Source organism: Oryctolagus cuniculus, chromosome 16 (assembly GCF_051225735.1).
Source record: "Oryctolagus cuniculus isolate XC-2025 breed Fujian yellow rabbit chromosome 16, ASM5122573v1, whole genome shotgun sequence".
Taxonomy (NCBI): Eukaryota; Metazoa; Chordata; class Mammalia; order Lagomorpha; family Leporidae; genus Oryctolagus; species Oryctolagus cuniculus.
Genome location: NC_142882.1, coordinates 86,194,792 through 86,206,609, shown reverse-complemented (window position 1 = coordinate 86,206,609; position 11,818 = coordinate 86,194,792).

Below are 11,818 nucleotides of genomic sequence, written 5' to 3'. Positions count from 1 at the left end.
AGATGCACATTTAAAATTTTAGAAATTAAAATTTCTTTTCCACAGTCAGTGCCTGCTGATACTTTCAACTCTGTGTTCCTCCTTTTCAATTCTCTTCTAAAATGTTCTCTTTTTGCTTCTTGGTTTGCTTGTGTTTTTTTTTTCTTTTTTTTATTTAGTAAATATAAATTTTCAAAGTACAGTTAATGGATTACAATGGCTCCCCCCCATAATTTCCCTCCCACTCACACCCCTCCCATCTCCCGCTCCCTCTCCCATTCCACTCACATCAAGATTCATTTTCAATTATCTTTATATACAGAAGATCAATTCAGTATATATTAAGTAAAGATTTCATCAGTTTGCACCCACAGAGAAACACAAAGTGTAAAATACTGTTTCAGTACTAGTTATAGCATTACTTCACATTGGACAACACACTAAGGACAGATCCCACATGAGAAGTAAGTACACAGTGACTCCTGTTGTTGACTTAACAATTTGACACTCTTGTTTATGGCATCAGCAATCTCCCTAGGCTCTAGTCATGAGTTGCCAAGGTTATGGAAGGCTTCCATTGCTTGTTTTTTAGGTGTCGGTGTGCTCCCACTTACTCAATCTCACACTTTACTCAGGGTTTTTGACCTACAGGTGGAACAAAACTGTAGCATTTTATACAAAAGAAAATACTGCACAGCTGAAAATCATATTATTGCTCTAAGTTTATCTTTCCCCCCCACCTCTCTCTGCTCCTCTCCCACAGAAGCAGGTGCTGCTACTCTAGCATCCCATTGAGAGCAAGGAGAATTTTTCAATCTTGAGATACAGATTTCAGGCCCATGCCTCTTCTACCCTTGGAGCTCTGTTTCTTTGATCTCCTGTTTATCACCTCACATTTGGCTTCCAGTTTATTTAATCTTTTCCAAGTCACAGCATTTTGTCAGTTCATCCCTGTCTCCACTGTGCACACACTCTGCTCCAGCCACTTTTCAGTTTTCTCTCTGGCTTTCTTTTTCCACCCGGGTGTCCCTGCCTTAGCCTGTGCTCCTGGTTACTACTCCTTGTGACCACCGCCTGTCTCGTTTTCATGTTGTGGAGGCCGAAACACCAACAGAAATGACTTAGAGTGGTTGGGATCGATATTGATGGGAAAATTAACTTCCCAAGATGGAGAAATGGGAAAATATTATAATGACAAATGGGTCCCTCTACTGGTATAAGAAAATAATAAATCTACTGCTAATTTTTGCCTCTTTGAATGCTTCGTATCATGTTTCTAGATAAATATTAGGCCATTACGTCAAGTAGATAGCTTGAAATTTATGGATAGTTCCTTGTTTAAAGAAACTCCAGGGTATCATCTCTTAGGGTTGCCTGAAGCCTAGGGTCTTGCTACTCCCAAGCTCCACTGAGAACACAGGGAATGGCAGCTCTTCCTGCCCGCAGTGTCTGCTCAAGCTCACACGCCCTCATGGCTGTGAACCTCAATACTTCTACTCTCCCTTCTATTTCCCACCTGTGACCTTTTGATCTGTCTTTCCCCTGACATATGTGCATCCATCCTCATGAGGAATGCAGTAAGTTGCCTTCAACACAAAGGGCATTTGTCTTTGCCAGACACATCCAGGTAGACGGACACAAGTATTTCCACCTATGTTCATTCTTTCCAAAAAACTGCACCCTGGCATCTAGCCTGATGGCATTCTGCTCCTGGGAGCAAGCCACTTCTTGCTTTCTCCACTCCTCACCCACCTGAATTCCCAGTTCTTTGGTGTTTATTGATTGTTTATGGATGCAGATAGGGAAGCAAATTGTAGGGTCATGGATCTCTGCTGAGGGCTCCTGCGGTTTTGAAGATTGCCAAATTAATTATAATTGTTGGATTTCAGTAGGGTGGGAAAAATCAGTCAATGTGGGCCAAGCAAATACTTGAGTCACAGTAGTTTGCCTCACATTTTAAAATTCATCATCTGCATCTTAGCCCTTGTCTTACACTCATTCTGGCTAGATTGCTTTTGTCACTTCTTAAGGCAAAATAAATCTTGGTGTAATCCTGCCAGCTTTCATTAAAGCCAACATTTGAGTTGTTACCTAACACTTTTTATCTGAAAAATGAATGGAAAGTTTTTAATATTGGAAGTGAAAATAAAAAGATTGAATCTGCACTTGGAAAGCAGAGTAGGAGAGGGTATTGGCACGGCAGGTTAAACATTTGATCACCCACATCCTATATTGGAGGATTTGGGTTCAAGTCCAGGTGCTGCTTCGGGTCAAGTAATCTGTTAATATGCACCCTGGGAGGTAGCAGGTGGTGGGCTCAATTAGGTGGGTGCCTGCCACACATGTGGGAGACCCAGATGGAGTTCCAGACTGCTGGCTTTGGTTTGGCCCAACCCTTGCTATTACAGGCAATTGGGGAGAGCATCAGCAACTTCCTCCTCCATTTCAAATAAATACATTGAAAAAGCAGAGTAAGAACTCAACCAGTGAAAACTAGAAAATGATAAGAGCAGGAGAAAGACAATCATTGCCAATGTTTCTTCGATGGCATCCACCACATACTTTGAAGGGCCAAGTGCAAAAGGCAGGGGTTAATGTTAAAGAATTTTCCAAAATTTCAGCATGGCAATATCATGACATTAAATTAATCTCAGGGCCCTTGTAGACCTAGGATTCTGAACAAGTGTCCTGAAGCAAGCCCTGTCCCTAGAACTTGTCTGTAAGCATGAGCTGAAAGCTTTCAATTGCCTCCCTCCTATGTCCGTGGCAATGACTAGTCCTGCCTCGCAGACAGGGCTTCCAGAAATAGTTGTCTAGTTGACCTGTAATGAAGGGTGTTGGGAAACGGAACAATAATGAAATGACTTTAAATTCACAATATTAAACACATGATTGCCTATAGGAAGATTAAAGACAGGAATGTAACAGGTAAAATTTTAAAAGTTTCAAAAACATTTACAAACAATAGAGCATATCATCTCAGGTCAGAGAACTATCCCTTAAATAACATGTGCCACAAGCAAGTAAAGATGCATAAATCTAAAATTAACTAAATGAAAAGACACTGTGTACATAATCCAGACAAGGTCCAACTTGAAAAAGTTGTCTGTCATACATGTAATTGAAAAAAGATCATAGAGCACATAAAGAAAACAGCAATGCTGGTTCAAAAATCTACGGGAGAAACCAATATATTTGAACAGCCAGTACATCTCTGAAACGGTGCCTATTATCAGAACACCTACAGGGGCACTTTCACCTCCGGCACTCAGCACCCCCACCTTTCCAGCTCCACATCCGAGCCAGCAACCTTGGACACAGCCACAGAGCTTCTGATTCATGAGGCTTGGGGTAGAGCTTTGGAAAATTAATTTTGTACAAGTTCCCAAGGGACTCTGATGTGTACCATGGTTGAGAAATATTTTCCTGTATCTTCACAGAATCTAGTCCAAAGCAATCAATCACCACACCCTAAAACTGTAACTTCTAAACAGTTTTTCCATCCGTTACTTCCTCCCCATTGCCTTTGCTCAGACGGGGACTGCGGCTCAGACAGGTTGGTCTTAAACCAGACGGCGACTGCTCCAGCTTCACAGAGGTGCCAAGGCCATCGGCCAGGAGACTCACAGCAGCCACAGGGGAAAGGAGGAGGAGGAATTTATGGGGCTTCCTTGTTGGACAGCAATCCTGACCTCCACACATTACCTGGGTAACCCCACAGAGAAAGCCTCCATCCTCAGATCCTCAAGATCTTTATCTTGTTTGGGGCCTTTCATCTGTAATTGACAGAGGAAAGAAAAAGTTCACTTCCGGGGTGGAGGAGTTGCAGGAAGTTGTAAACAGGGAGGGAAGGATCAGAAGACTCCAGCCAGGTAACAGGCACGCAGTTAACAACCTGGAAAGATGGTCCATCGCTCTATAATAAGGCAGGGAAAAGCTACGTTCTGATGACAGTAACTTCTGTATCACAAGGGTCAGAAACAAAAAAAGCTTCACAAATGTCTCAAAAAAGGGTTTGCTTTAGCTAATCTCTCCAATACAGGAAAGATTCCTTTAAGAAAAGAAATAATGCCTACAAAAAGATGTACAAAAGACACGCATAGAGGTTCTGTAGAGAAAATCAATGTCTACAAAACGTGAAAGCATGCACTGTTTCACACTTTGTACCATGCAAAGGAAAATGGTCCTGAGATTGCTAATTTCTGCTTAGGAGGCTGGACCACTTCAGAGAGCCGACAGTGTATGTATTTAAGGCATTTGGGAAGCAGGCACTTTTTCTCATTTCAAAATGGTCCCTCCTGGTAGAGGAGAATTTGGCAATATACCATAAAACCCACATCCGCTTGCATTCTCTGACCTGCAGTCCCACTTCAGAAATTCATCCTGAATCAAGACCTTCTGAAATACAAACCACTGTATGCAAAGTGTCATTTACTATGATCTGATTTTGTAATAGCAACATTTGAAAACCCAAATACCCACCTATAAGAAATTGGTTGAATAAATCACAGTACAAATACAAAACAGAAACTAAGCAGCCATTAGAGACAATAAGATATTATGGTTAGTGGTGAATTAGGCCCGTGATTATAGATTGAGAAAAAACCTACATCATAAAATTCATAGGATCTTACCAATGAAAATTAAAACATTTAACCCCCCAAACTAACCACTATTTTTATGCAGTTTGACATATCTAGTTAGTATGTGTGCGTGTGTGTGTGCATGTGTGTGTGTGTGAAAATCTGCTTGATACCCATAGGGATTCTTGAATCTGAATGACAACTTTAATAAGTTCCAGGGAGTTCTCAATCATTATTTCTTTAATCTTCCTGCTCTGTGTTTTGGGAGCTCCTTTTAAATCTATTCAGCTTCTCTTTCCATATTTCTGAATTATTGAAGCTCCACTGTATTTCCCACACCTTTGTTTCAGTGCTCACAAGTTAATTAGACTCAGTGGATAGCTTTTTATGTTTTATTTTTTTTTAATTTAAAAGAATTTTAACAGGCACAAAATTTGCACATGTGTGGGGTACTGTGGACTAGAAGCCCAGAACTTCTTATCATATCTTGATATAGCCTAGCACTTTCAATCAACCTTTTATTTATTTATTTATTTATTTTTTTTAAAAAGACTTATTTATTTATCTGAAAGTCAGAGTTACAGAGAGGCAGAGGTGAGAGAGAAAGGGAGAGAGATCTTCCATCTGCTGGTCCACTCCCCAAATGGCCGCAATGGTGGAGCTGGGCTGATCTGAAGCCAGAAGCCAGGAGCTTCTACTGGGTCTCCCATGCGGGTGCAGGGGTCTAAGGACTTGGGTCATCTTCTACTGCTTTCCCAGGCCAGAGCAAAGAGCTAGATTGGAAGCGGAGCAGCCGAGACTCAAACTGGTGCCCATATGGGATGCAGGCACTGCAGGCATTGGCTTTACCCACTATATCACAGCGCCAGCCCATTCTTTCTTTTTAAAGATTTATTTATTTATTTATTTATTTGAGAGGCAGAGTTATACAGAGGGAGAGAGAGAGACAGAAAGGTCTTCCTTTTTGCTAGTTCACTCCCCCAAAGGCCACAGCAGCCTGAGCTGGGCCAGTCCTAAGCCAGGAGCCCGGAGCCCAAACACCTGGGTAGGTGAAGAGGCTCAATCACTTGGGCCATCAGCTGCTGCTTTCTCTGCTGTACTTGCAGGGGGCTGGACCTGAAGCAGAGCAGCAGGGACTCGAACTGGTCCCCATCCTGGGTGCCGGCCTTGAGGTGGTGCCTTTCCTCGCTGTGTCACAGCACTGGCCCCTTCCTGCAGGGAAGAACGGCAAGGACGGGAGGAGAGAGAAAGCTCTCTTACAGAAGGAAGCCAACAGTAAGCACAGAGGGCATTACGAAATTAGGGGACTACCGATTTGTAGATCCCAATGTAAGAACTGATTTAGGCAACTGCCATAAATGGAATGAACGCTGAGACCATTAGATAATAACAGTAAAACTGCTAGGAAGGAGGCCACAGCTTGGTGGTGAATAACCACTCTACAGATTGCTAAATAACTACAGAGGGGAGGGTGTTACCAGGAAGAGATGCTATGGACCCCGCCATAACCACATGGCCAAGCAGTCTTACACAAAGTGGGACCACCCAGTACCATGCACTTTCTGAAGGTGACGCTATGGGGTGCACAGCCTTGCCGGTGTGGAATTGTTAAACAGACTTCACCTGAATGACGTTATGAGGAGAGACTATTGGGCCAATCAAGTAGAATGTTCAAGGGAACAAATGGGCTGAGCTTTCCACACCAAAATGTAAACAAAAACCAATAAAGTCATGAAAATAAGACAACACAATGACACAAATGAGAATGTGTGTTAATGGCTAAATAGACCAGAGAGGACAGTCCAATGCAAAGATAAAACTTGAGTGGACCCACATCAGGAAAACAATGCCACACGTGGTTTCTGGAACAATTCAGGGCTACGAGTGTGGGCTTTATACTCAATGATATTAATAAAATATTATTTTTTTTTGACAGGCAGAGTGGACAGTGAGAGAGAGAGAGACAGAGAGAAAGGTCTTCCTTTTCCATTGGTTCACCCTGCAATGGCCACCGCGGCTGACGCACCGCGCTGATCCGAAGCCAGGAGCCAGGTGCTCTCCTGGTCTCCCATGGGGTGCAGGGCCCAAGCACTTGGGCCATCCTCCACTGCACTCCCGGGCCACAGCAGAGAGCTGGCCTGGAAGAGGGGCAACTGGGACAGAATCCGGCGCCCCAACCGGGACTAGAACCCGGTGTGCCGGTGCCACAGGCGAAGGATTAGCCCATTGAGCCACGGCGCTGGTGAAATTATTTTTACTATTTTGGGATTAATAGTGATTGTATGGCCATAGAACAGAATGTCTTTATTTTTAGAAGGTATATACTGACATTTATGAAGAATCATCCACCCAATATATAAATCTCAAATGGTTAAACAATGTGTACGTGTGTGTATAGAAACAACGTGGTGATGGACAGTCTAAACACCATGAATCAAAGTGAGAGTTACTCACTGCATGATTTTCAGTTCTCTATAGACCAGAAATTACCATTTAAGTACAAAATTGGTGTGGAGGAGATACCATTTCCATTTTTACCCTTTTCACCTAATTTTCTGCAAGTAAATGTGCCTTCTCTTCCCAACCTGTACCAAGAACTCTGTCATTGAGCAATCAAGCGGTAGTCACCATGGCAACAACACACACCCTGAGGAACACTTGAGTTTTGTACCTTGTCCTCCCACTTTAGAGAGACAGGAGCTATTTCTTGCTCTTCCTGTCTGTCCTCACACTGTCTTGAAAAGATATTTAAAAGATGCCTAGTTAAACCGTGAAAATCTATAGGAGCACATCACAATACTTAATAGCTAATTTCGGTTTAAGGTGATTTCATTATTACTTCTGCTGTTTTTATCCATTTAAGTGATGTTTCCTTGGAAAAAAGGAATGCTATGACACAACTGGGAATTACGTTTTCCAGCCTTAGGAAAAAATCTAATTACCTAAAAATTCTTGAATGACTCCTATATATGAACATGCTAAATTACATGAATCTGTGGGATATTTTCATGCAAAAAAAATCTCTAGTATGTAAATATGCTTTTCCTGAAACAGCCATTGCACTTGTAATTCATTACGTAATACAAAACAGATGTTAGACAATCTTCTCCTTCAGATTAGGTCTGAATGGAGTTAAACACTACTACCTGCTTAGTAAATACATACCAGATACATCACTGAATGTATAGTGACTTGGGGCGCAACAGCAGTAGCAACGAATCTTTGAGTATATGGGAGATCCAAAGGGAACTGAGTAGAGTGAAATGAAAATAGGTCAAAGTAGAAAAACATACTGAAAACAAGTAAAGGAGAAAGAATGAAAGAATAAAGAGTGATGGTAGCCAAGAGAGGGACATTTCATTCACTTTCTTAATGTTTTCTTAGCTACATGTCCAGTTTTTGCTCAGCACCGTATAGCTAGAAGCTAGCGCATTGAGCAGCGCAGGTTACAGGACACTTCTGTGTTTTACAGAAGAGGAGACAGGACTGCTGGGGTGAGAAGAGGCAAGGAACAAAACTTGAAGGAGTCCAGGGTTCGTTAGCAATAAAGGGTAAAGGAGTTTCAATAAAGGGGAACACCCAGTAGCAGAATCTAGGAGAAGGGAACTAAGGAAAATCATATAACCCACAGTTTTCCTGAGTTGTCAGTGTCCTTGAATACCTTTTACTTGCTTTAAAGAAGTAACTTTGGGGGCAGGTGCTGTGGCGCAGTGGGTTAACACCCTGGCCTGAAGTGCCGCCATCCCATATGGGTGCCGGTTTGAATCCCGACTGTTCCACTTCCCATCCAGCTCTCTGCTATGGCCTGGGAAAACAGTAGAAAGTCTGGCACCCGCGTGGGAAACCCGGAAGAAGTTCCTGGCTCCTGGCATCTGGCTTCTGGCTTTGGATCGGCACAGTTCTGGCCTTGTGGCCAATTGGGGAGTGAACCATCAGATGGAAGACCTCTCTCTCTCTCTGCCTCTCCTCTCTCTATGTAACTGATTCTCAAGTAAAATAAAAAAAATCTTTTTTTAAAAATGAAGTAACTTTGTATAGATTACCAAAATATCACAAAAGTAACTTTTCTAATTAAAATCTATATATTTGAAAGACTCCAAAATATTTATTCTTTTTATTTTATATTCTATTAACTTAATAGGTTTTATATCTAGTAGAACTTTACTTATTGGCTTCTTATTGGTTTTTAAAATGTATATACTAAAATGACCCTAGGACTAGATCCTATAAAATTATCTATACTGCATATAAACTAATATACGCCACAGAAAAGTGTTTCAGAAACTGAAGTCAAGGCAATTCAAAGATGTCTGATGGAAAAAGAGAGGGGGAGTTAAGAGCAACAATTAAGGAAATGTCTTAAACACTGACTCTATTTTGGTTTTCTGCAGCCTTTCCATGCTCCCCACTTGCGTTAGTCACCATCCCACAGCTTCCTTTCATGTCCCTGCAGTGAGTTAACTCAGAAAATGAGGAGTCATCCGGCTCCGTGCTTCACTACTCTAAAAACAACTTCCATTGCCCACTGCTGTGGCATAGAAGTCTAGTCAGACTTTTTTTTTTTTTTTCACATACCTTACAGTGTCTGCTCAGAATAAACACTGTGGGAAAAATTTACTATACTAATCTTATGTGAGTTGTTTCCCCCTTTCTGAATGCAAAACATTTCTCCAGTGTGTGAGAAGGGCAAATCCGATCATTACGCTGAACGGGATTTCATTGACTCCTCTGACAGCTCAGATAAACTACTAAATGAATGTTTATTATAAGCATGCATGCAAACGGTACATTATAGGGAGGAAACTACTTGAGGCAGTTATTTTACCTGTAAACAAAGTTTGCCTGGGAAGATTTTATTTTATTTCTTGAAAAATGCCATGAGTCGGATGGAAAGTTAAAGGATATGTCATCGTAATTTTGTTTGGCTGATTCTGTAGTTTGAGTAACAAGGAATGTCTGTTCTCATAGATTTTGATTTTGGATCGAGAGAAAACCTGACAACAGACTGTGAGTTTCCTGTTCCTAAATATCATGAAAAATCCACATGATCAGCAGTAGTGGTTGCAGGATATGAAGGAGGCTGACAGACAGATGGATAGATAATGGATGGATAGATAGATAGAGCTAGATAGCAGATAGGTGCATGGATGGACAGAAAGATAGTGGATGGTTGGAAGGATTAAAGGAGGGATAGATAGATCAATATATAGATTAATCAATTGATTAGTGGATAGTTATAAATTTAGATATGTAATCTAGTGACAGTCCTATGGGCTCCTGTGAATCCCGTGACTCCTTTGAATAGATAATAAGATTTATTTTGATATGGTTGTTAAGTCAATAATAGCTAGAACTTGCCTGCGTTTCAAACAATGATTTGAATAAGAAGCATAACACTGAATATCAGCGTATAATTGATGCCCTTAAGTACTTCCAGATTGATCATCTTTTCTTTAGCAGGATTATAGTCGGTGCAAAAATGAAGCAGAGTTATTAAAAATAAAATAAGTTCAGAATTAGTTTGTAATGATCTGAAAAACAGCATAGCTAGGTAGAAAAGCTGAGGTTTATGGAAGAGGGGAAATGGGAGAGAAAAGAGGTTATTACTGTAAGTGCAGCAACATTTTGTTAAGACTGTCATCATTGTTGATTATCTGGTATCATCAATACACTCTACGTATTGTGTATGTTGGAAATAAAATGCCCTACTTCTCAAGGAAAGAGTTCAGAGAAAGCCAGCCACATGTCCACTGTTTCTCCATTAAAGCCACTGCACAAATCATTCCCTGATGGAATCATACTTTAAACACACTACCAGATACAAAACATTCAGGTAAAAAACAAGTTTAGATTATTTATGATCCTTCCTGTGAGCATCTCAGGGTAGTATCAATTCGCATAAATATTTGAATTACCTATGAAATCTGAACATATAAGACTTGAAATTATTTGGTTTTTTATTTTCTATTAACCTTCTCCATTTCTCTAGGAAATACAAAAAAATCACTTGTACAGGTAATACAAAGCATTTGGACTGAACAAATTTTTCCTTCATATCAAAATCCAAGAGAAAAATCAAAGTGACTTATGTCACCAAAAGAAACAGGAAAGAAATATTCCTTTCAACTCCTCCTCACAGCTGTTAGCAAAAATCACAGCAGACTTATGATCACGTAAAATGGAAACACAACGATCAAATACTTTCATTGTTTTGATTTTCATTTCTTTCCCTCTGGGAAGGCGAGTGACCTTTGCTTCTAATTAATTTTTTTTCTTTTTCAGTGAACATGATAAAAGTCAGTGTTGTGGCAGTTGTGTTGTATAACTATAATCCTCTAAAGAAACGCTAAAGCATATGACATTTGCATAAATTAGTTTCAGAAACTGGATAATGCAATATTTATAATAAAAATAAAATGTAATAAATTCAGTCATTAAGAATAAAAAACTTCTACATTAAAGTTATTTTATGTTAGTCTCATCTTTCAAACTCACAGCACTGGACGGATACATTCATCTTATCTAATCTGAAAAGTCATACTCAGATTCATATTAAGGAAAACAATGCCCGCGAGTACCTCCTGCAGTAGTTTGAGCGGTTGTGCTGACCTGTATCAAAATAGGAAGAAAATTATTGAATAGGAATTCCCTAAGAGAAATCAATTTAGAGTAATTTAAATTGCAATCTTGTTTGACTTTGTAATTTTCTACAGAAAGTCATCTCCTGATGATGTCAGAATTATTTTTCCCTTTGTGACCCAATAACACTAACATATGCCTTTATCACAGAAGTCATTTGATTGTGAAGATCATTTTGTTCACTTTTCTCTGTTACACATACAATGTAGAATATCAGTCACACATACATTTGGTCATACAAAGAACATCGTTTTCTTTTCAGGATAAATGAATGTACAAAGCTTCGGTCTTTAGGTCTTTAAATCCTGCTGGGCCAGTATGCAAGCACAGCGGGTTAAGCTGTTGCTTGGGTCAAGAGTTTGCCATGTGGGAGTGCTGGCTGAGCCCCAGCTGCTCTGTTTCCAATCCGGCTTCCTACTAATGCATCTACTTGCAAAAGTAGTGGATGACGGCCCAAGTTCTTGGGTTTTTGCCACCAACCTATCTCCTGGCTTCAGAGTGGTCCAGACCTGGCCACTGGGGCTATCTGGGGAGTGGATCTCTCTCTTCTGTCCTCTCTGTCACTCTGCCTTTCAAATACATAAATAAATAAATCTTTAAAGAAAGTGCATTCTGTA